This window comes from Phyllostomus discolor, chromosome 2, assembly GCF_004126475.2.
Source record: "Phyllostomus discolor isolate MPI-MPIP mPhyDis1 chromosome 2, mPhyDis1.pri.v3, whole genome shotgun sequence".
Taxonomy (NCBI): domain Eukaryota; kingdom Metazoa; phylum Chordata; class Mammalia; order Chiroptera; family Phyllostomidae; genus Phyllostomus; species Phyllostomus discolor.
In genome coordinates, this window is record NC_040904.2 from 94,049,602 (window position 1) to 94,071,509 (window position 21,908).

The 21,908-nt window shown below is 38.2% G+C and overlaps 1 protein-coding gene across 10 annotated transcripts in view; it reads right to left on the minus strand.

Annotated features, from left to right (window-relative positions):
* The window catches only part of ZBTB20 (zinc finger and BTB domain containing 20), a 708,962-nt gene that overhangs the window by 159,867 nt on the left and 527,187 nt on the right, over window positions 1-21,908 (minus strand). The gene's annotated exons all lie outside the window — the stretch shown is intronic.

Below are 21,908 nucleotides of genomic sequence, written 5' to 3' on the forward strand. Positions count from 1 at the left end.
AAGTCTTAGGCAAGGGGCACAGAATTAAAGCATAAGGACAGAAAAGCACAAAATATATTTGGGGTTGATTTGATTAGTTTCTAGAATACTCTAAGGATAACAGTGGGAGTTTGAGATGTTGTGGGTGGCACATCCAGATGGAAATGTCCAGTTGGCAGCTGGACACCCATATCTGTAGTACCAGAGTCTGTAGGCTAGGACTAGATGCTCAGATCTTCAGGGAGGTGATATAAATGTTGTGGCTGTAGCATTATGGTTCTATAAAATTGCCCACAGACTGCAAGAATGCAGTGGTGAAAGAAAGAAAAAAAACTTACACTCTGTGGGCAGATGAAGGAGGAATGGATGAAGGAGCAAGAAAAGATCATCCATATGTCATAAAAACAGATGCTATGAACCCAAAGGTGAAGAATGCTCTCAGTTGAAGCATTCAACTGAGTGCTTCAGTGAAGCTAGTGCTGCCATGAGGAAGAGGCATATTTAAGAGGTTAGAGTCTTCAGGACTAGATTCATCTTTGAAGAATTACCTCTTGTTTCTTTGCACCCTTTCCCCACATCATACAAGCACTTAACCATACACACACACAAATGTCCCCCCTCACCCTGCTATGGCATTATTAACTTTGAAGCACTCAAACTATATCTGGAAGTTTTATGAGTAAAGTCTGAATTTTATTGCTTGAGTTTTATTTAAAAGATGACTGACTTTGATGCACAGGTTAATTGTTCCTTGATGGGAGTGCAAATTTTATTCATAGTTTAATTCAACGAATACTTTGGGGGACTTTCATTTTCTGCTAGGCATTGTGCTAAGTGCTGGGATCAGAAGAATTTCCATAAATGCTTAGATGGCTTTTACCTGTGAGCTTTGCTTCCTGTGGTTGGCGTGAAGTTGATGCCTCTGTGATGATGAGTTTCAATTCCAGCCCCTAAGAGTTTCTGTGTTCGTATTATTAAGTTGCATATTTATGTGTAATTTTTCTGTTTCAAGATGCTTTCAAATGCTTTAAATAATTTTTGGTATGAGCAGAAGGTGCTTCAGAAGAGCAAACCAACTCCAGTCTGTCACAGGAACTGGTTCTCGTTCTTTGCCATGGTGGTAGTCTGTTATATGGGTAAGAATGCTTTTCAAGCATTTAAAATGACCATGGAAATCTTATTCTTGACTGTATCCTCTGAAGAATAAATGAAGAAGAATAATCAGCTTTAGATAGACAACTAAAAAATAGTTTCAGAATATCTTCCAAATCTTGGGTCAAATGAAGTAAGGAAACCGTATGGAAGAAGAACTATAAAAGCTACCCTTGGGGCACATGTATGATATTGTATATGTACATATTTTCTAATATTGGCCTGAGTCATCACTTTAGCATTCTATTGTATATACAAATACTTTTCTCCTACAAAATAGGAATCTTGCTGTATATATTGTTTTGTACCTACATTCTTTCAGGACATACATTTTTAAGCCCTGTATAGTTTTTATTCCATGGACAAAGCGACATATATTTAAGTGACCACCTATTTTCTGACCATTTTGGTTACATTTCACTTTTTGTCATTTTCAATAATGCTCTGTTAAGCATCAAGTACTCACAGCTTCTGCTATGCTATTATTTATTGGGAAGAAATTATTGGAAGCTTTAAAACTTGCTATCAAAAGCAAGGAAACGATACCCTCTATCACAAGCAAAGAAAGAGAAGTAAAATGCCTCCAGGAGCCAGGGTGGTGGGGAGAAGGAGTGAAGCAGGTATGGCATACAGTGTGGGGTGATGGAGGGAGGCTTTGTCAAACTGGAGAGGAAATGGCTTGTCTGAAGGGAACAGCCACCGCTCTGTTCCAGATACTGGCACCATGCACAAATGCAGGTCTAATACTGCCAGATCTTCGCATTTTCAAGAGAGGCTGAAAATAATCCGGGTATTTTTTGGTGAGAGCTCTTGATCTTTTAAAGTTGGCTCAAGTCTCAAATTATTTAAAATACTCTTTGCACCAAAATTACTTCTATGGGCTAGCTAGATGCAGCTCATAGGCCCTAATAACCTTCAAATTAAGAAAGGGAAGCCCTGGTATATGGAAATATATTTCGAGGTGGTGAGTTAAGCCGATAAAGTTTTGCTTCAAGTGTTTCCAGTAACAAGGGAAGCGATGTGGAGAAACTGAATCTCAGTACACAAAATGTTGGAAGATGGGTCAGTACTGCTCCCCATTTAATCACCCACAAAAGATTAACCACAAACTTCTGAAATGTTTCAGACTTCTCAAAGAAACATGCTTTAATTGCATAAACACTTTAACCCAGTGCTCAATATGATGACATCTACAATAATTTCTCTTCATTTCCCATCTGAATAGACATTTCCCATTAACATCCACCTGCACTACTTTCTTTCGTAAAGAGGAGGTGGTATTTGTGCTATGCTCTGGTTCTGATTCATGAGAAATCAGCCCAAGCCAACATTTCTGTTCTTGACAGATTTGGTTTTTAAATCTGTAGAACACAATGTTTCCCTGGGGCTGAGTTTCTAGCATGCCAAGTTTGGCTGGCCACAGACTTTGACATCTGAGTGAAAAATCTTTCAACATGGCATTTAAACTGAAGAATCAACAGACCTTTAATTATAACACTGCTTGTAATCCCCCCTCCTTTTATCATGATGTTCAAATTGCCTCAAATCACTAACTGCATGGACAGCATGTTATTTCATTTGCCAATGGAAATATCATAATTTGGAAACTTGGTGGCTTGAGAGTGTTGTATTAATTTTTGAAAAATCAGTATTACTTATTCATCATAAATTAAAGGGGCATATGGAATGAAGGTCAAAATCCTGATTCATTAGGAATAAAAAACAAAAAACACTCAGCATATAATTTTTCAACATATCTAAAATGTTCAAGATTTATTTAGATAAGAGAAATATTCCTTGAAAATTAGGCATTAAATATATAGAAATATGGAGTCTCCTTTTTGTGAGGGCTCACTATGTGCCTCCATGAGCTCAGAAATATTCTCCTTATTTCTCTATAAAATGTTAAGTGATAATTTTTTATGGCTTTTTAAAATGACAAAGCCTCAGATTACCCAATGTTTCACTTACATAATAACAAAGTACTGCAAAGAATATTAGGAATCCTTTGAATACTTCCTTTTTAGAAACAAATATTGAAAAGTACTTTATTATATCTAAGTTGTCTATTTAAATATACTTATTGGACAAGTTAGGGTTAAATGTAAATATGGAAAATGTTTATTTCCATTTTTATACTAGCTTTGTAAGTTTTTGTTTGTTTTAAAATATAGAGCTTGGGCCCTGGCTGGTGTGGCTCAGTGGATTGTGAACCAAAGGGTTCCTGGTTTGATTCCCAGTTAGAGCACATACCTGGGTTGTGGGCCAGCTCTCCAGTAGGGGGTGCTCAAGTGACAGCCACACACTGATGTTTCCCTCTCTTTCTCCTTCCCTTCCCTCTTTAAAAATAAATAAATAAAAATCTTTAAAAGAGATTATAAAAAATATAGAACTTGGTTATATGGAAGGTGGGCATAATTTCAGTTTCTTTTCATCTTGAAGAGAAACCTGGTTCTAGATTTCCAGGAAATGTATTTATTTAGACCAAACAATGCCAGTATTTTATACATAATTTCTAATTTCCATAATATCTCTACAAGATGGGTATCATTAACCTTGGTTAAATTATTTATCTGAGCCTCAGTTTCCTCATTAATAATAGGGGCTTTGGAATCTTTTTGTCCATGGACTTTAAATGGTAGAGTTTGGATATAGCCTCAGATCTGACTTAAAAGACTCTGTTTTCTGTTTAGGGGAAGAAAAACACCTCCCAGAAATGTAGACAACTTTTCCCTATGTAATCAACCTTGCTTTCTCAATACAATGTGTTACCATGAGGTCACATTCTTAATTATGTTTAGCACTACCTTGGGACTTGGAAATTCATCTTCATCCAGAGCATAAAATTCACATTGTAAGCATAGGTAAAGAAGTCTTAAATCTCTGATTTCCCATAGCAGACCTGGTTTCAAATCTTGCCTTTATCATTTGCACAAATATGCCATATTTATAAAATTATGTCCTGCCTTTGTTCAGAAAATATGGTCTCTATCATCATCTACTTTGTGTATGAACAGTAGCTGAAAAGGTCAGGTACAGGAAACTAGTTCTGACTAGTACATAACACTCAAGAATTACATCCTCCAAGGCAGAGCCAGCAGCGGGAATCCAAATCAAAATTGTTGACGGAAGTGGAGATAAGAAATAATATTAATAATAGTAACTACATGCATTGAACTCTTAACAAAATGTTCCTGATCCTATTTATATATTGTATTTGATTTTCATAATATGCCCATTACATATGAGGACATAGAGGCTTAGAGATGATAAATAACTCACATGCCTAGTAGGTAGCATCTGATGCCAGTGCTTATGCTTCACTTATTTTACTAAACCATCTCCAGGAACAGAAGAACAAAATCTAAAGAGGCAAATTTAAAGAGCGTTTATAAGATTATAAATGGAAGATGGAGCCGTGACTCAAGGTTTAGAGTAGGAACAGATCAGAAACTAAGGTATGGGTCCAACATGGTGGAGGCCAGCTGGTGTCTGACATACAGGTTGTTATGTGACATTAAAAGTACAGTGACATGCAGAGCTGAGGCAGTGGGGGGCGGGTGTGGCGTGTCTGTGGGGGAGAGAGAGAGAATGAACCTGTGGGGGTGGTAGATAAGAGAAGTTGAACTGCTTGGCTAATTTCCTAAGTTACTCTCTCTGATAAACGTAAATAAAATTGTGTGTTTCAGCACGGGGGCAAAGATGAAGTGCCTGGGAGCCCTGCAAACATCTCTGTTCACATGTTAGCGACTGAAGGGGGAAATACCCGGTTGTCTATTAAGCTTCTTTTTAAAAATATAAATATCTCCAGAAGGGTTAAACCTCATTCACACCTTGGATTAAATTACTTTAAAGAGGTTACCAGACCACCTGACTGAGTGTAATTGAAGTCAAAAAGCCCCAGTGTGACTGGGGAAAGGTAATGGACAACTGTGGAGCTGAAAGGGGAACAAGGGTAAATGAGGATGAGAGAAGGCTTTCCCTAGAGGAGTAGGAGGGGACCGAATACAGTTCTGTGAAAACACTGTGAAGAGCTACATAAGTGTAAAGCTACATTAAGTGCACAGCAGAATTATTATCATTAGTCCTACTCTGCATTTATGTCTGGAATTGTGCTAGTAGCCAGTGTGGAGTCAGAATCACAATTGGTTGCTCATTTCTGATGTAAATATTGAGCAGAATACCCTACATATAGCAGCACCTCAGTAAATACTTGTTGAGCAAATAAGGTGTCAAGATTAGTTTGGAAGTTGGAAACTTTCAGATTTGCCAAATTTCAATCTGTTTCTCCAGTCTAGATCAACCCAGCCCAACCTGTCAAATTTAGCAAAGTGTTTCCTCAGTGGAAGGGAGAAAAAAATGTAGAAAGTGAAGGAAGAGATGATACCTCTGTCTTCTTTCCACCTGTGTGGCCCAGGACAGCATGCTCTATGGGGCCTTCAGAATGTATCATCTATGAATGCTGATGCAAGGCTGTAATAAGGGAGCTAGGTAAAAGTTAAATTATGAAACATGTGACAGAAAACTGACAAAGAGGTATGTTAAAGATGAGCCTGTTAATGAGAATTCTCATCTGCCCGCACTGTAATCTCAACAGGCTCTTTATTTCCACTCCAGATTGATCTATGCTGGATTTGTGGTGTGGTCTGAATATTTGTGTCCCCCAAGTTCACATGCTGGAACCCTAACAATCAATGTGATAGTGTTAGAAGGTGGGTGGGGAGGTGATTAGGTCATGAGAGCTGAGCCCTTCTGAATGGGATTAGACTTCCTCTTGTAAAAGGGGCCCCACAGAGATCCCAAGTCCCTAAGTTACTCTCTCTGCTATGTGAAGTTACAAAGAGAAGTCTGCGACCTGGAAGAGGGCCCTCACATGACCATACTTGCATGTGATCTGGACTTTCAACCTCTAGAACTGTGAGAAATAAATTTCTGTTGTTTATAAGTCAACCAATCCATGGTGTTTGTTATAACAGCCTGGATGGACTAGGGCAGTCTGCATAGGTACTTCTGAAATGAGCATGTATACCATCTGACAGGTACAACCAGAGACAGTACACGACTACACACACCAGCAATCATCACTGGAGTGTTACAGATCAACTGCAGAGCACACGTGTAGCGAGTTCTGGTTATGGGGACAGTCTCCAGGTGTGGCTGCAGAGGAGCATGCTGTATGTGTGCAAAGCCTTGCCCTCCCTGATTTTCCGCCCCCTCCACCTTCCCCCAAGCAATCTTTCACACTTTATAATATCACAGGAGCCTTCTAAATTATAGTGCTTTTCAAATACGCTTTGTATCTTGCTCCTAACTTAAAGGGGAAAGAGGAATTTATACACAAACTAAATTTCTTGGGATATGTTTTCTTATTTTGGAGTTGTAGCAAAAAAACCCACACTTTGTCTAAATAATGATGACACTTCAGGATGTGAGAGCTGGGCTGTTTAGCCCAGTGGCTACTAACCTAGGCTACATATCAGAATCACCTAGGGAAGTTTAAAAAATTCTGATTCCTGCCCTGGCTGGCATAGCTCAGTTGATTGAGCGTGGGCTGCGAACCAAAGCATGGCAGGTTCGATTCCCAGTCGGGGCACATGCCTGGGTTGCAGGCCATGGCCCCCAGCAACCACGCATTGATGTTTCTCTCTCTCTGTCTCTTTCTCCCTCCCTTCCCTCTCTAAAAATAAGTAAATAAAATCTAAAAAAAAAAGTTACTTTAAAAAAAAAAACTCTCCTGAGCCTTGGCCTCCTCCTTTCCCTTCCCAAGGGATTCTGATATAATGTCAGCTCTGGGTGCTTGCAGCCAGTTATGGAGACCAAGGATCTTATCTTCATTAAACTAATGAGACATGTGAGTTCTGTGGTCTCATGCTCTGGTGGTCTTGTGTTCTTTGGTTGTACTTTTGAGGGGTCTAGAAAACAAAATTACTCCGGTATGTCAAAGGTATATTATCCTAAATGTAAAATCACAGTGGACAGGACTCACTTAAGGTAAAGACTGACCTTTCCTGAGGAAGCTAGAGGCATGGGATATGACTAGCTGCCATGACCTGCCCAGTTAGAAATTTTAATGTTCAGACCATCCTGTGTGGTTACTTTAGGTTACCAAGTTTGTAAAGCCTGCATCTCCCTCTGAGCTTGTCAGGTTTAGTATGTGGCTCCCTTTTTGTTCACACAGGTATACAGTGAAGGGGAGAGCTGCTGGATACTTTTATCTTTGAGGCCCAGAGAGGCACATTGACTTCCCTGTGGTCACACAGGAATATATTATATGTGAAGATAACAATTGTGGATATTGTGAAATTAACCCCATTAGCCATATTCTAAATTTCTTTATTACTTTAGAATATATTTTGTGTATTTGCATGTACAAAGTAATAATACACTCATCTGCAAGCCACTTATGTGGCATTCCAAATGTGGTTAAGGACAGAAAGAAAGTGAAAAAGACATGCAAGCAGCAAAACTGGCATCAAGTAGACCATGCCTAAATTCCTGAAGTCTCTCTGATAAGCTCTGCCTCTTGCTTCTTTGTCCTCTTTGTTTTTGAGACACAGATAACTCCAACTCTTCATCTCCAAGCCTGGCCTTCCTGCTTCACTATAGTCTCATGTCTCCAAAAGCCCAGTGGACAGCTCCCAATGCCCAGTCAGCACTCTGCTCAGTGTGCTCCTAATTAAAGCTGCACACTCTCCTCCCCAACCTGCTTCTGTTCTGTACTCTCTGCTTCTGTTTATGGCCCCACTCAGGCTCCAAATCAGAGCGATGTCTCTGATGCCTTTCTCTCCCTTGTTCCCCAAATATAATGAATTAGTTCTTATTCTACCACGTCTCATAAATCAGCTCACTGGCTCTGTTCGTTCCCTCTGCCCCTGCCCTAGTTGTCTGTTCCTGGACGACTGTGATAGTCTCCCACCTGATCTGTGTCTTCTGGTCTCTCTCTACTCCAATCCATTATACTCACTGTTGCCAGGTTAATCTGTCTGAGGCACAGCTCTGATGATGTTCCTCTCCTACTAAAAACTTTCAACAGCTCCCCATTGTCTACTGAATAAAGTCCAAGTTCTCTGGCTTGGTAATCAAGTCCTTTCACTTTCTGGTCCTAATCTACTTTTACCACTTTATTTCCCACTACTCACCTTTACTCACTCCACGCTCTAGTTAACTCCAACTACTTCTCAGCAGAACCTATGCCCTTTGATTCTCCCAGAACATTCAGAAATGATCTTTTTCTACCTTTGTATGTTCAATTTCCCTTTGTCTTTCAAGGCTCAAATCCAGTGTCACCTCTTCTGGTAAAACCCCCAGTTAGCCTTCCTCTGAGCTCCAATAACACTTTATCTGACTGAACTACTTTTGGAGAGCACATCACTTTTTACTCTGGATTTCAGCAAAGTAGGCAGATGTCTCAGCTCTGCTGCTAGATTAAAACTTTTATGAGGGCAGGACTGGTGTCTTATTTATCCAGGTACCATCCCCAGTGCTGAGTACACAGTGCATTGCTCACAAATATTTGCCAAGTGCATGGGTTAAAGCATGAGCTTTATATGCAACCTAAACAATGTTGGTTGGTTGTTTCTCTAGTTCAAAGCAGATTAGAAGTAGTGCATTAGAAAAGGAATGAGGATATTAGAGTCTTGCACAACAAGAAGTAACTTGATAACTAAAGAAGCTAAAATAAAACTCTAGAAAGAAGACATGAAAACTAAAAATATTACAGCAGTCTAGTGGTAAATACGCACAGAAGCAAATAATCTTATAAAGACCAACTTCAGGCCAAGATGGAGGCATAGGTAGATACATTTTGCCTCCTTGCACAACCAAAAGGACAACAACAAATTTAAAAAGAAAAACAAAAAACAACCAGAACTGCCAGAGAATCGAACTGTATGGAAGTCTGACAACCAAAGAGTTAAGAAACATTTATCCAGACTGGTAGGAAGGGTGGAGAGGACTGGTAGTAAGGTGGCTGCTGGCAGTCCCACATTTATGTGCAAATAAACGAGGAGAAACAACTGGGGAGTGAGACAGACTGTGCAACCCAGGGCTCTAGCATGGGAAAAGAAAGCCTCAAAGCCTCTGGCTGTAAAAACTGGTGGGTGTTGTAGCAGGGGAAGAACTTCCAGCCTCACAGGAGAGTTGGTTGGAGAGACCCAAAGGATTTTAGAATGTACACAAATCTACCTGCCTGGGAATCAGCACCAGAAGGGCCCAATTCACTTGTGGGTAGGGGGGTAAGTGACTAAAAGCCCTCCAAGAGCCAAGCAAGTGGAATTACTCCCTCTCTGACCCTTCCCCACATACAGCACCACAACACAGCAATGTAGGTTGCCCTACCCTGGCTAATATCTAAGGCTCTGCCCCTTACAACATAACAGGTGCACCGAGACAAAGAAGTATGGCCCAAATGAAAGAATGAATCAAAACTCCAAAAAAAAAGAACTAAGTGACAAGGACAGAGCCAACCTAACTGAAAACACTGGTTATCAGGATGCTGAGAGAAATGGCTGAGTATGGTTGCAAAATAGAGGAAACAGTAAAGGCTATGAAAAGTGAAATAAAGAAAAATATACAGGAAAACAACAGTGAGGGGAAGGAAACCAGGACTTAAATCAACAGCTAGGAGCAAAAGGAAGAAACCAACATTCAACCAGAACAGAGTAAAGAAACAAGAATTCAAAAAAAAATGAGGAGAGGCTTAGGAACCTCTGGGATAATTTTAAATATTCCAACATCCGAATCATAGGAGTGCCAGAAAAAGAGGAAGAGCAAGAAACTGAAAACTTATTTGAAAACATAATCAAGGAGAACTTCCCCAATCTGGCAAAGGAAATAGACTTCCAGGAACCTCAGGAAGCTCAGAGAGTTCCAAAGAAGGAAGCACGCACCAGGGCACATCATAATTACATTGCCCAAGATGAAAGAGAAGGAGAGACTCTTAAAAGCAGCAAGAGAAAAAGAGACAGTTACCTACAAAGGAGTTCCCATAAGACTATCAGCTGATTTCTCAAAAGAAACTTTATAGGCAAGAAGGGGCTGGAAAGAAATATTCAAAGTCATGAAAGGCAAAGACCTACATCCAAGATCACTCTATCCAGCAAAATATCATTTGGAATGGAAGGGCAGATAAAGTTCTTCCCAGATAAGGTCAAGTTAAAGGAGTTCATCATCACCAAGCCCTTACTATAAGAAATGTTAAAAGGACTTATCAAAAAAAAAAAAGAGAGAAGATCACAACTATGAACATTAAAGTGACAACAAACTCACTACTATCAACAACTGAACCTAAAAAAGAACAAAATCAAAAACTAAGCAAACAACTAGAACAGGAATAGAATCACAGAAATGGAGATCACATGGAGGGTTATCAGTGGGGAGGGGGAGGGAGAAGAATGTAGGAAAAGGTACAGAGAATAAGTGTCATAAATAGCAGGTGCAAAATAGGGGGAGGTTAAGAATAGTATGGGAAATGTAGAAGCCAAAGAACTTATATGTACAACCCATGGACAAGAACTAAGGGGGGGCAGAATGCTGGTGGGAGGGGGGTACAGGGTGGAGGAGAATAAAGGGGAGAAAAAAATGGGACAACTGTAATAGTTGTTCTGTAATAATTAATAAAATATACTAAAAAAAGACCTAATGGTTAATGACATAATAAATTGCTTGGAAATCACAAAACAATATTCAAATACACAGTGTTATTTTTGTACTCCCACATTCCCAACAGCATCAGTAGAAACATAACACAATTGTTGTTGAAGATGATGACCTGAGTCACTCAGAAAAGTTTAAATTATCATAAATATATTCTAAGAGAGCTGAATATGCATATAAATTAAGATACTACATCTAAACAATATTCATAAAATAAAAAATTAAGAGGAGACAAACTTCTATTATATGGGATGTTCCGTTACATAAACTGATTTCCATTGTTCAGTCAGATACATAAGCTTTCTCTCTTTGCACATGAATGTACCTATATATTTTTCTGAATATTAGGGAAATAATTTTTGTATCATTAAAAAATAAAATATACTTATAAGATACAACTTAGGACATATAGGAAAGTAGTAAGACAAATTTTTTAAAAAATCTTAGATTTCCAAGATCCGTATTTATTGCTTAAAGAATAGTTGTGATTAAACAATATGTATAATTATAAAGCTGCCTTTAATATGTGGCAAAAAAGCCCAGGTTATTTTAAGCTCTTCATAAACATTTTAATGGTTCAAAAATTCTATTTAGTGGATATGTCATAATACACTTAAACAGCCCCCTAGAGTTGAACACAGAGCTTCTTTCCAGTGTTATAATGTAGTTACATGTAACATGATTTGTTTTTGGCTGATAATTGTTGAAGATGAGTGAAGGTTTATTTATCATGATGCTTTTTCTACTTTTGTGTACATTTGAAATGTTTACAATAAAAAGATAAAAGTATAAAATCTATGATAACCATCTGTATACAATGGTTTGTTTATTTGCAATTATTTTCATTGTTAGAGTTAGTACTGGCTGCCTGGTTCAAAGTTTGACTCCATTATTGCCTAGTTATGCAACTGTGGGCAAACTACTGATGCTTCTTAGCTCCACTTCCTTCATCTTAAAAAAGGGTATAGGAATGGTAGCTTAAGAGGCTATTGTAAGAATTACACAAGATGATGTGCATCAAACACCTTCCGCAGTGCCTGGCATAGTGTTAGTGGGTAGTAAATATGTAAATATTGCATTGAAAAAACAACACTCTGGTTGCATATTTATATGTGTTGTGGTTATAAAAAATCATGATGTATAAACTGAGAAACATGCCAGAAATAACACACTGAAGTATGCATCATCTCCATCTCCAGGTTAGGCACTTATTCCAAAGATATAGCCAATGTTGAAATAATAGAGATTAGTTAATGACCACTATGGAGTATTTTCTATGTGGTTAATACTGGGCTAAATGCTTCCTATATATTATCTTATTTAATCTTTACAAGAGTTCTCTGAAGCAAGTACTATTACTATCCTTATTTTATAGCTAAGAAAACTGGGGCTTAAAGATTAATTAACTTGGCCCGAAGAACACAGGAACAGGCAGGGCCTGTTGGCAAACACAGGTCCGAACCTCTGGAATTCGCCCCTGGACTACTGGAATGGCCTTTGGATCTTGGGCCCTTTTGCAGCGCACAGAACTCAGTGTTTCTCATCTTCATACTTCAGAGGCTGAATATGAATTATGGACCAATTAGGAAGTTTAACTTAATCTCTGATTGGAGCATATTTTTCTTTTCTTTCACTTTAATTAGTATTGTTTTTAAAATTTATTCTAGAAGATGATTTCAAGAGAATGAAAGGCATACTCTATAAAATAAGATGCTCTTTAAGAATGCCTATCTTATTAATATTCTTCATAGTTTTATTTATTTATTTAACCATCCCATATATCCCTTCCCCTTTGGCAACCATCAACTTATTCTTTGTATCTATGGATCTGTTTCTGTTTTGTTTATTTGCTTTGTTTTTTTTAAGAATCCATATATAAGTGAAATCATATAGTATTTGTCTTTTTCTGTCTGACTTAATTCCCTTAGCATAATATTCTCTGGGTCCCCCCTCAGTGTTGTCCCAAATGGCACAATTTCATTCTTTAGAATAGCTGACTAGTATTCCATTGTACGTACCACATCTTCTTTATCTAGTCATCTATCAATGGACACCTAGGTGGCTTTCATATTTTGGTTATTGTTAAGTAAAGTTGCAATGAACATAGGGGTGTATATATCTTTTTCATCCATCTTGGTTTTAAACGATGACTTCCCATTGGTTTGATTATCTTCCGTCCTTTGTAAAATAGCTCATTATCAACAACATACATATGTACACTCTTTAGAAAACCTATAACATGGTCTATGTTTACATATTTCATTTTAAATATGTAACCTGTTAATGAGTATGCATATGCATGTATGTGTGAGTAGGACACAGAGTGAAAGTCTGAATTTGGAAAACGCTGTGAAAGTCTAGAAAAGGTGGTTTTCTACAAGCAAGGAAAATTAAGTGACATAAGAGTATAATTAAAAAAAATAGTCAGATGGCAAAGTAATTCTTTTTTTCTGGGTCTGGGAGGCTACTCTTGTGCAAGATACTCTAGACAAGAAACACCACAGGGGATGCTGCAGTTCCTCCGCCTCAGATAGCCCATTTATGCATCTGTATTACAAAAAATGTGACATCTCTAGCAAGCTCACAGTACTGAGCAAAGTGCTACAGTTATAGCTGGGAATTTGTTTTTCAGGGCTGGCTCTATTTACTGAGTTTTTTTATATATATTTTTTGTCTATTCCTTCCTGGGGGGTGGGCACAGTGGGGTGTTTTTGCCGGGTGAGGATTTGAAAGAGAGAGTTTTTGTGAGCTCTATTTTGGATTTTGGTGAATAAGAAAGCAGGGAATTTGCCAGCCTGTTACTCAGTTATACTGAAACATTATGCAAACTGCCTCAATTTGGAGCACAGAAGGTGCTGAAAAATTTTTCTGAGGAGGTCTTGAAATATCTAAGCCTGTCTTCAAGGAAGGACTTGTTTGTCTCAAAAATCACCCCGTAAACAATAGCTATGTTGTCTCTTCTCCCATCCATGGCCCATCTAACCCAGTACCCTGAGTATTACACTCTAAAAGTAGCAGTATATTTTAAAAATTACTCTGTGTCCTTTATTCTCAGGAGATTATTGAGAAGAACATGCTTATATGAGGGCTTTCTTTATAAACTCATTTCTACATATGTGCACTGTTAGGCATGGGCTGCAAATGTTTGAGCAAGCTGTATTTCCATATTTGCATTGTCCAGTCTATTTTCTTATTTTCCTGAATATGCCTGAACATATGCGTCAGTATAAACATGCAACTGCATAGACATGTCTATGTGTGTTTCCAATTCCATATTATCTTGAAAATGGTTCAGCTTTCTAGAAACACAGCCGCATAATTTGTTTTGATTTGAAAAACTGCTCAGCAAAAGCATGCAGGTCATAATGGCGGTAACAGACCATTTATTGAAGTGCTGGAACAAATAGAAAACAAAGTCTCGGACACTGGCAGAGAGCAGCACTTCCCTTGTGAGCTCCTCTAGGCTAAGGGCTAAGTAAGGACTGAGTGAGACAATAATAAAGCAAATACCCTTAGGCTTTCAAGCACTAACAACCAGCTCAGGGGTAGCAGCATTTCTAGACCTTGATGGTAGAGCAATGTCCTCAACCTTTGCTTTCAGACACCAGATCACTGTTTAAGGAGACTTTATCATTTCTCCCTAATTTTTGTTGAAGATGCCCTTGAAATGATATCATATTTATTCCTGACAAAGCATATGCATATTGTGGCATCACTGTAAAACCAACAAATGGTTTTAGCTCCACAAAAAAGAAAATTCCAACAACCTTTCATGCTGAGATTTCTCAAGCTAGTTCTCAGCACAGAAGTGATTTTTTTTTTTAAAGTTGCATAAAGCCTAGCAAGGTTTAAGTTTTCTCAGCAAGGAGAAAGTGTTTTTCAGCTGTTAAATTTTTCAGATGCTGTTTTTGAATTTGGATAAAACTCAAAAACATGTTTGTTTTAAAATGTAAACCTTTTTATGTACAGAGGTTTGCATATAGAGAAATGCTATTACTATGTTTAAAGATACTCTCTTTTGAAATAAGGAAGTCAGAGGAATTTAAACATAACAAACTACACCTTGTTTCGTGAACATCTCATTAGACACCACAACAAGTATTTGGAGGACCACTGAGGCACATGCTTGCTGACAGGATCACTTATGAACTGCTAGTGGACACATCCTGTGTGTGAGCAGAGGGTGACCAGGTTTGAAATGAAGAGCATCCTTATTGTTGGCTTTCGAAAGACCTTTACTCCAATTTCATAGCAGTTCTTGGCTCTAAACCTGCTTGATTCCCCAGCTGTTAACTGGGCCAAGGTTGATGCAACATATGGTATTTCAAACACAAAAATGGTGAGGAGACACACTGAGGTCTCTGCAGAGAGGCAGAGATGAGGGGATAGCATCAGAAGGCCGCGCCACCTGCTATTTCTAATGGGTCTTGTCACTCTCCTATTTTAAGCAAATTGTAGATATGCTGAATGGGAGTAGATATGATATTGAGCTACCCCGCCCTTTTGGTTTTCAAACATCTATTCATGATTCACAGTAAGAAGTATGTTTTCACTGTGATCCATGGATTGTTCACACACATACATGAATACACACATGCACAAGTGTGTGTGTTCCAGAGGGTAACTGATCTATCTGCATTTTAAATCTTAAAATTCTTCATAATTCTTCTGAATGTTTTATTGTTTGGAAAGTTGAAGATCAAGGTCTAGGAATTCAGCACACTTCAAACTTCTAACCTAGGGTTTTCCAAATGTAAAAAATAGACCTGATTATCTGGTTTAGTCTTTGAAATGCCAAAAAAATTCATTCTTTCCCTTATTCATTCATAATTATTCATTTATTCATTCTTCAAACATTTATTGAGAGCCCACTATACGCCTTACATTACATACCTGCAATACATTTCCAGGACGATTACCTCATAGTTGTTTTAGGATTAATGATAGGTTGGACCAGAGGGTTCTTGAGGAGGAAAATTTTCCAGAGGCAAACAATGAGTTCATAGTATTTTCTATCTAGCAATCAAAAGCCATGATAGCATCTCTTCTAACCTCTTATTATGGTTCTAGTATAAAATAATAAGTCTATTATTATTTACTTGTCATATTCAACATTAAACTATTAAAGGCAATGATGAGATTTTAATGTCAGAATATTACAAAATAATTTTCCCATAATAAAGTTTTCCTCACACCTTACATGACACACAGAAAACATTTACACAAATTTTCTCAAGCTACAGATAGACAGAAAACTGACCATCACCTTACTTTACAATGATTTTTAAAATAAATGACTGAAGCATGTGGAGTTTTAAGAAGTAGCACAAATAAACAGAGTACAGCAGTACTCCCAGACCACATGCCTGTGCCCTTTTTGATGAGGATAGTATATGTACGGTAAGAAGACAGGTCCTAAATACTTATCACTAGAACCCATTTAAGGGGGCAGGCCCTCCTATTCTGGAATTTCAAATGAATTAATTTTTTATTTTGAGAATTATGTCTTGGACATTATTAAAACATGGTAATTGGACATTGTTTTATACATGTAATTGTAGGCCACCTTTTCAAAAGACCTTTTTAGAATTTATTGGAGGATATCAGTTAATAAGATTCTACATTTCAAGTGTACAATTCTACAATACATTATCTGTATGTTGTGTTGTATGCTCACCACCCAAAGTCTAGGTCTTTGTCTGCCTAAAGTTATTCCATCTTTTAAAGCCTCTTACTCTCTGCATAAATGACAAATTGGCATGTCATGCACACTGGTGCAAGAAAAAAAGTAACTCCTAAGGTCACATAAGCAGGGACAGGGCAGGCCTCTAGCACTGGGGGCTAGAGGCACCAGAAACATGGGCAGACAGCCTAACATTGTCCCCTTTTTATGTCTGTGCATTGTTTCTATATGGAAAATTACATTTCTCTGGGAGTATATGTGTAAATATGCATCTGCTAGTGTTTTGGCAACTCTAAGTTACCTAAGTTAGTTTCGATCAACACTGTCAAATTTTTAAGCCCACCAACGTAATAAAAGCAAGTTTCAAAAACACAAACAAACCTTCCAGTACATTGTGTGCTCTGCTGTTCCAAGCCTCAGCTTCAAGACAAAAGGAGAGTGAGACTTTGTCATTCACTAGCTGTTAATAATCAAGAGAAGATCTGCCAGACAAGCTCTTCAAGGGCTCTGTCTGTCTGGACCAGGTATATACTGCTATACACAAAGGGCTGTGCAGGAGGAGAAAAATGAGTGTTCGTGGACAATGATGCAGCTTTCTTAATTAAGATTTTCATTACTGATACATACATTAAGTTCTGTAACTGCAAGAGCCAAAGCACTGTCATGTGCAGGTAGATGTCCCTGATTCCATCTTTAGGCAGTAAAGCTAAAACATATTAAATGTGCACCCAGCAAATGTTGTGGGAGCCAGGAGAGCTCCAGAAATATTATTGTTGGAATTCAGAGAGGCCCCATTAAAAGCAAATTTGTAATGCATCTAATAGGCAGGAGAAAGGCCCATGCCAATAGCCTCTGTGTGTGTGTGCGCACGTGTGTGCGCACGTGTTCCGGTGTGGGACTGCTTTGAGGTCCTGAGCCACAGACAAAGGTAACTGCCGCTGACCTAGAAATAATCTCTCTATAAATACATCAATAGCTCAGGCCTCAAAAGGAACTTTGATCTTTAAGTTTTCCAATGCCTATTGTTGAGAAAGGAAATAAATGGCTGAGTTTGGGTAGCTTTTGGAAGATGGTGAAGGCTCATGTCCACAGCTGGCCCTGACTCTGTCCCTGTGGGTCACCCAGTCTATTTTCCCTGGATCCTCAGGCTGGTCCACAAGTCAGTGTGGTCTGCCAAGGGGTATGCTGTTCCCATGAAATAATCGGACTGGGGTGTGGAGAAATCATTCTTTTTAGATCAAGTTATTTTTACAAAAAGAGTTTTACTAAGAGATGAGTAGACACTAAAACCCTGCACAATCCTAGAAATGGACAAATATCTAGAGTGTGTGGTTTTGATCCCACCTTAACTAAAGCCTATCTCATTTTAGGATAGCTGGTGCAGTTAATATGAATACAACTGCACCAGCAGTTGTATTCATTTTATCACAACAGTCACAAATTATACATTCATTTCCTATTAGGTAAAAGTGTTTATTGGAATTTGAATGTAACCTCCCTTTTTCTCAGAAGGAATAAACTATAATCCAACACTCAAATGGCTCAAAAGAAATTCTTCAAACTCCTCCTGCCTGTGGTTCTTTGCTATTTGGGTAAAAGGGAAAATTTCCAAATAATGGTGCCCAATAAGATTTCTCTTGGGTTTCTGAACCAAGATTCAAGTCTCTGAAGAGGTTTTCTGGATGGTAGTGTACATTTCTGAAACTCTTTTCCTAGGGATCTTAGAGGGTTGGGTGGAGGCATGAACACAGTGTGAGGTAGCTGGCTTCTGTGTGTGTTCTAGATGGGCGATGCTAATGACTGGTGGTTGTAAAACGAAGAAATTGATTCTTTAGAAGTTAATGGAAAGATAGTGCTTAGGCACTCTGTCAACAGATACTTCCTGCATTTGGGGGGAAGTAAACAGTATTAAGGTTCTTCCTAACCTTTCTTAAAAAGTACTGTTATAAAACTGCCGAAGGAGCATATGCAACCTATCAGTGGATGACCAACGCAGTAGGCATTATTCAAGCATAGTCATGATGAAAAAGAGCAGGAAGAAAATCCCAGAAAATGATTCAAAGCAGAGATTTCCTGTTACTTTTCTTATGCAACCTTGACTAGCCTGTAAGGACCAAAAGACCCAAGGACATTGTTAAAAAATTTATGTGTATCTTTTCCTCCAATCATGTCAGGAGATAACATGCTCCTCTCATCCAAAATACAGGGTTAAAGTTAAATTAGAGGTGACAATTATTTATCATGTACCAAAATGCCTTGAAATTGACAGGAAGGAACTAAAGGCGAAATCCATTTTTGTCTATCAAAGTGTGAGAGGTAAGGCAGCCCATTCTAAGTAAATATCTAGAAATCATTCTCTGGGATACGGAAGGTATGCCTGATTTGTCTTTAATAACCCCACATTGGGGAAATGAGGAATAACAAAGAGACTACACAAAAAGTGCATAAAAGAAGAATCTAATGAAACAAAGACATCTTAATTTTATCACTGCAAAGACTTGTTGTATAAGATGCCTCTGCAAGTACCCTAGTAGAAAAATTCTAAGAATAAGGAACACTTATAATGCCAATTAATAACTTTCAACATTAATCATCATTACCTGTGTCCCCATTTGGCCTCTAAGTACAGGCTATGGTATGGAGGCAAGGGTATAACACGTGAAGTTTTCTAAGAGCATCATTAAGAAAGCCAGACTTCAGCACTGAGGCCTGGGTCCACTGATCTGGCTGCACTGCGGGCAGCGCTAAAGCCTGGCTGGAACCACAACATCTCACCTTCTGGGTGTTTCACTGCTCAGGTGGAGAACAAGCTGTTTACTAGGCCTGGTTTCTGCCGCTCTGCTTAGCTTGTGGTTGGCTTAAAGGCTTTCCATTCAATCTTTAGCATGGTTTGTCTTTCTTTTTCCCCCTTTCTGGACACAGCCTAAGGATTTAAGGCATGCACAACTTTGACATACACAGTTTTCCACCAAAAAGGGAGAAAGAATGCCCCAGAGCACACGCTGAGGGATGTTCCAATACCACTTGGAACAGCTTTGCACAGCCCGTCCTTCTGAAAGATGCTCCCTATCCCAAAACACAGGGAAGACACACTGTCACAGTTTAGATTGTGGAGGCAGGGGCTGACACTGTCAGGGTGGTATTTCTTCCTCTCTAGCATCTTTCACTTTCCCTGAAGTTGCTGAAAAATATTCCACTTCATTAAGTATGTAGTAATACACATGGGAGTCAGAGAGAGAGGGAGAGAGAAAGGTGGAGGACATTGATGGCATGGCCTCTAGCACTTTATTTATGAGAACATCCAGAAATCTCTATCTACATGTGGTAGAAGAATAGTGTCAATTCTGCCCTGGAGACATGGATCAGGCAATATTGCCAGTGTGTATTTCTCCCTTCCTAATAATTTACTGATGCTGGAGTCTGATGGCAGAGCTCAGATGATCATTTTTACATTTATATGAGTGAACAATTATCCTGCCCCTTTGGGGGATGGTGGTGCCAAATAAACATAAACATATATGACCAGGAAGTACTACTGCTCCTACCCAGACACTCTGCATGTGCCCTGCTCGCCAGCATTCCCGGGAGGGCAGCACGGTGGGTGCTGCTATCAGGGCACAGTAAACAGCGGCTGAGGTGGCTTTGCAGGGCTTCAGGGAGCACTGCCTTTGCAGCATAAAATGGAACTAAATCATGAAATATATGTTACACTGCTCATTTGCCCTTTCCAAATTTTTGTGTTAGTCACCTTTTCATTGTTGAATTATAACCACTCTTAAAATATTAGAAATATGTCACAAATATATTTCCCAGTTTTTTAAAAAATATTTTTTACCACAGTGATTTTTTTCATGTAATATAGTTTTATATATTTTTATTTACATTTTCAGATTTTGGTTTTAGGCTTGAGAAAAAAAATCTCATATTCCCAATATAAAAAAATCACCTGTATAGCAAAAATCACAATGAACAATCACAGAATTCGTGCAGATGAAGAGAAATTGGCAATCTTTGCTTTGCCTGGGAAAGATGCATCGGACACAGTTTTCTGGGAGGACAGTTTAGCAATAGATACATTTAACTATGGCAGTTTCACTAGTTGAAATTGATTCTAAGGAGGTAATTAGGCACATGCATTTAAAAAAATGCATATGTGAATAAAAATAGTTACTGTAACACTGTTCAATTAGAAAAAATACCAAATATCTTAAATATACAGTAGTTAGTAATTGATTCAATAAATTATTCATGTACTGGAGTACAATATAGCTGTCAAAAAGATAATGGAGATCTATATTTATTAAATGTAAAATGCTTATTACAATGTTGAATGGAAAAGCAGGTTACAGAACAGCAAGTAGCTTTTCCTTTCCTTTTGGAAAGAGAAAGACAAAGATAAAGAGAGAGACAGACAGATAGATATGTATGAAAATATATTTGCCAAAGCGTTAATAATGATTATCTCTGGGAGGTGAGATTTTGAATGAATTTTACCTTCTTTATATATCTGTATTGTAACAAAACCAAACAAACTAAATGTATTTTATTTTTTTTAGAAATAAAAATTAGATCTTTTACTTTGAAGAGAAAAACAGCATAGATGCATGCTACAGCAATTACTTAATAACTCAAATATGAGCTTCATGACCAGTAGCAATTAGTAACCCTCTTTAACAGGGTGACATCACTGCCTGCACATTTTCTTGACGGGTGATGTCACTCCCTCCTCCATTCTCCTCCACATTCGACAAGTCAGGCGATACATTGTAGTGCTTACCTTAAAGGACTTTAAAGCTCAAATACCGGATATAACCCGGATATTTATATCTAGGGCATAGTTAGGTAAATTGGGGGATTTTGTATAATAGAAAACTATTCGGACATTACAGAGTTTGCAATTATAATGGAAAATACTTATTATATGATATTTAGTTAAAATAGGGTACAACTACACAGATACAATGTATGCTCAATTATGTTAAAATTCAGAGAAAAGACTAGAGAGGGATCTAAAAAATTGTTTGTGATAATTGTCTCTATGCTGTGGGATTATGGATGTTTTCTCCTTACCCTATACTTTCTTAATATTTTACAATAAGTGTGAATTATAGGATCATGAAAGAAGTAAATATTAAAAAAAAATACAGCTGCTTTGCTCAACAGCTGCCAAATTTTACCCCAGATGTATCTGCAATTTACTTTTGAGTCAAATAGCCCTGATGTCATTTCCTACAGGGAATCTAGCAGAATGGAATGTGTTGAAATAAAGGGAAGCCATCACTGCCATCACCTCTTTCTAAGCCACATTTTACCCTGCAGAGGTTGCGGTCAAAAAAATTACAGTGCAGGTTGCATGTATCACACACCATTATGAAACATGTGTTATAACCAAACTGACAGCTTAAATGTTGTGCCTTAACATTAGTCAGGTACAAATGCA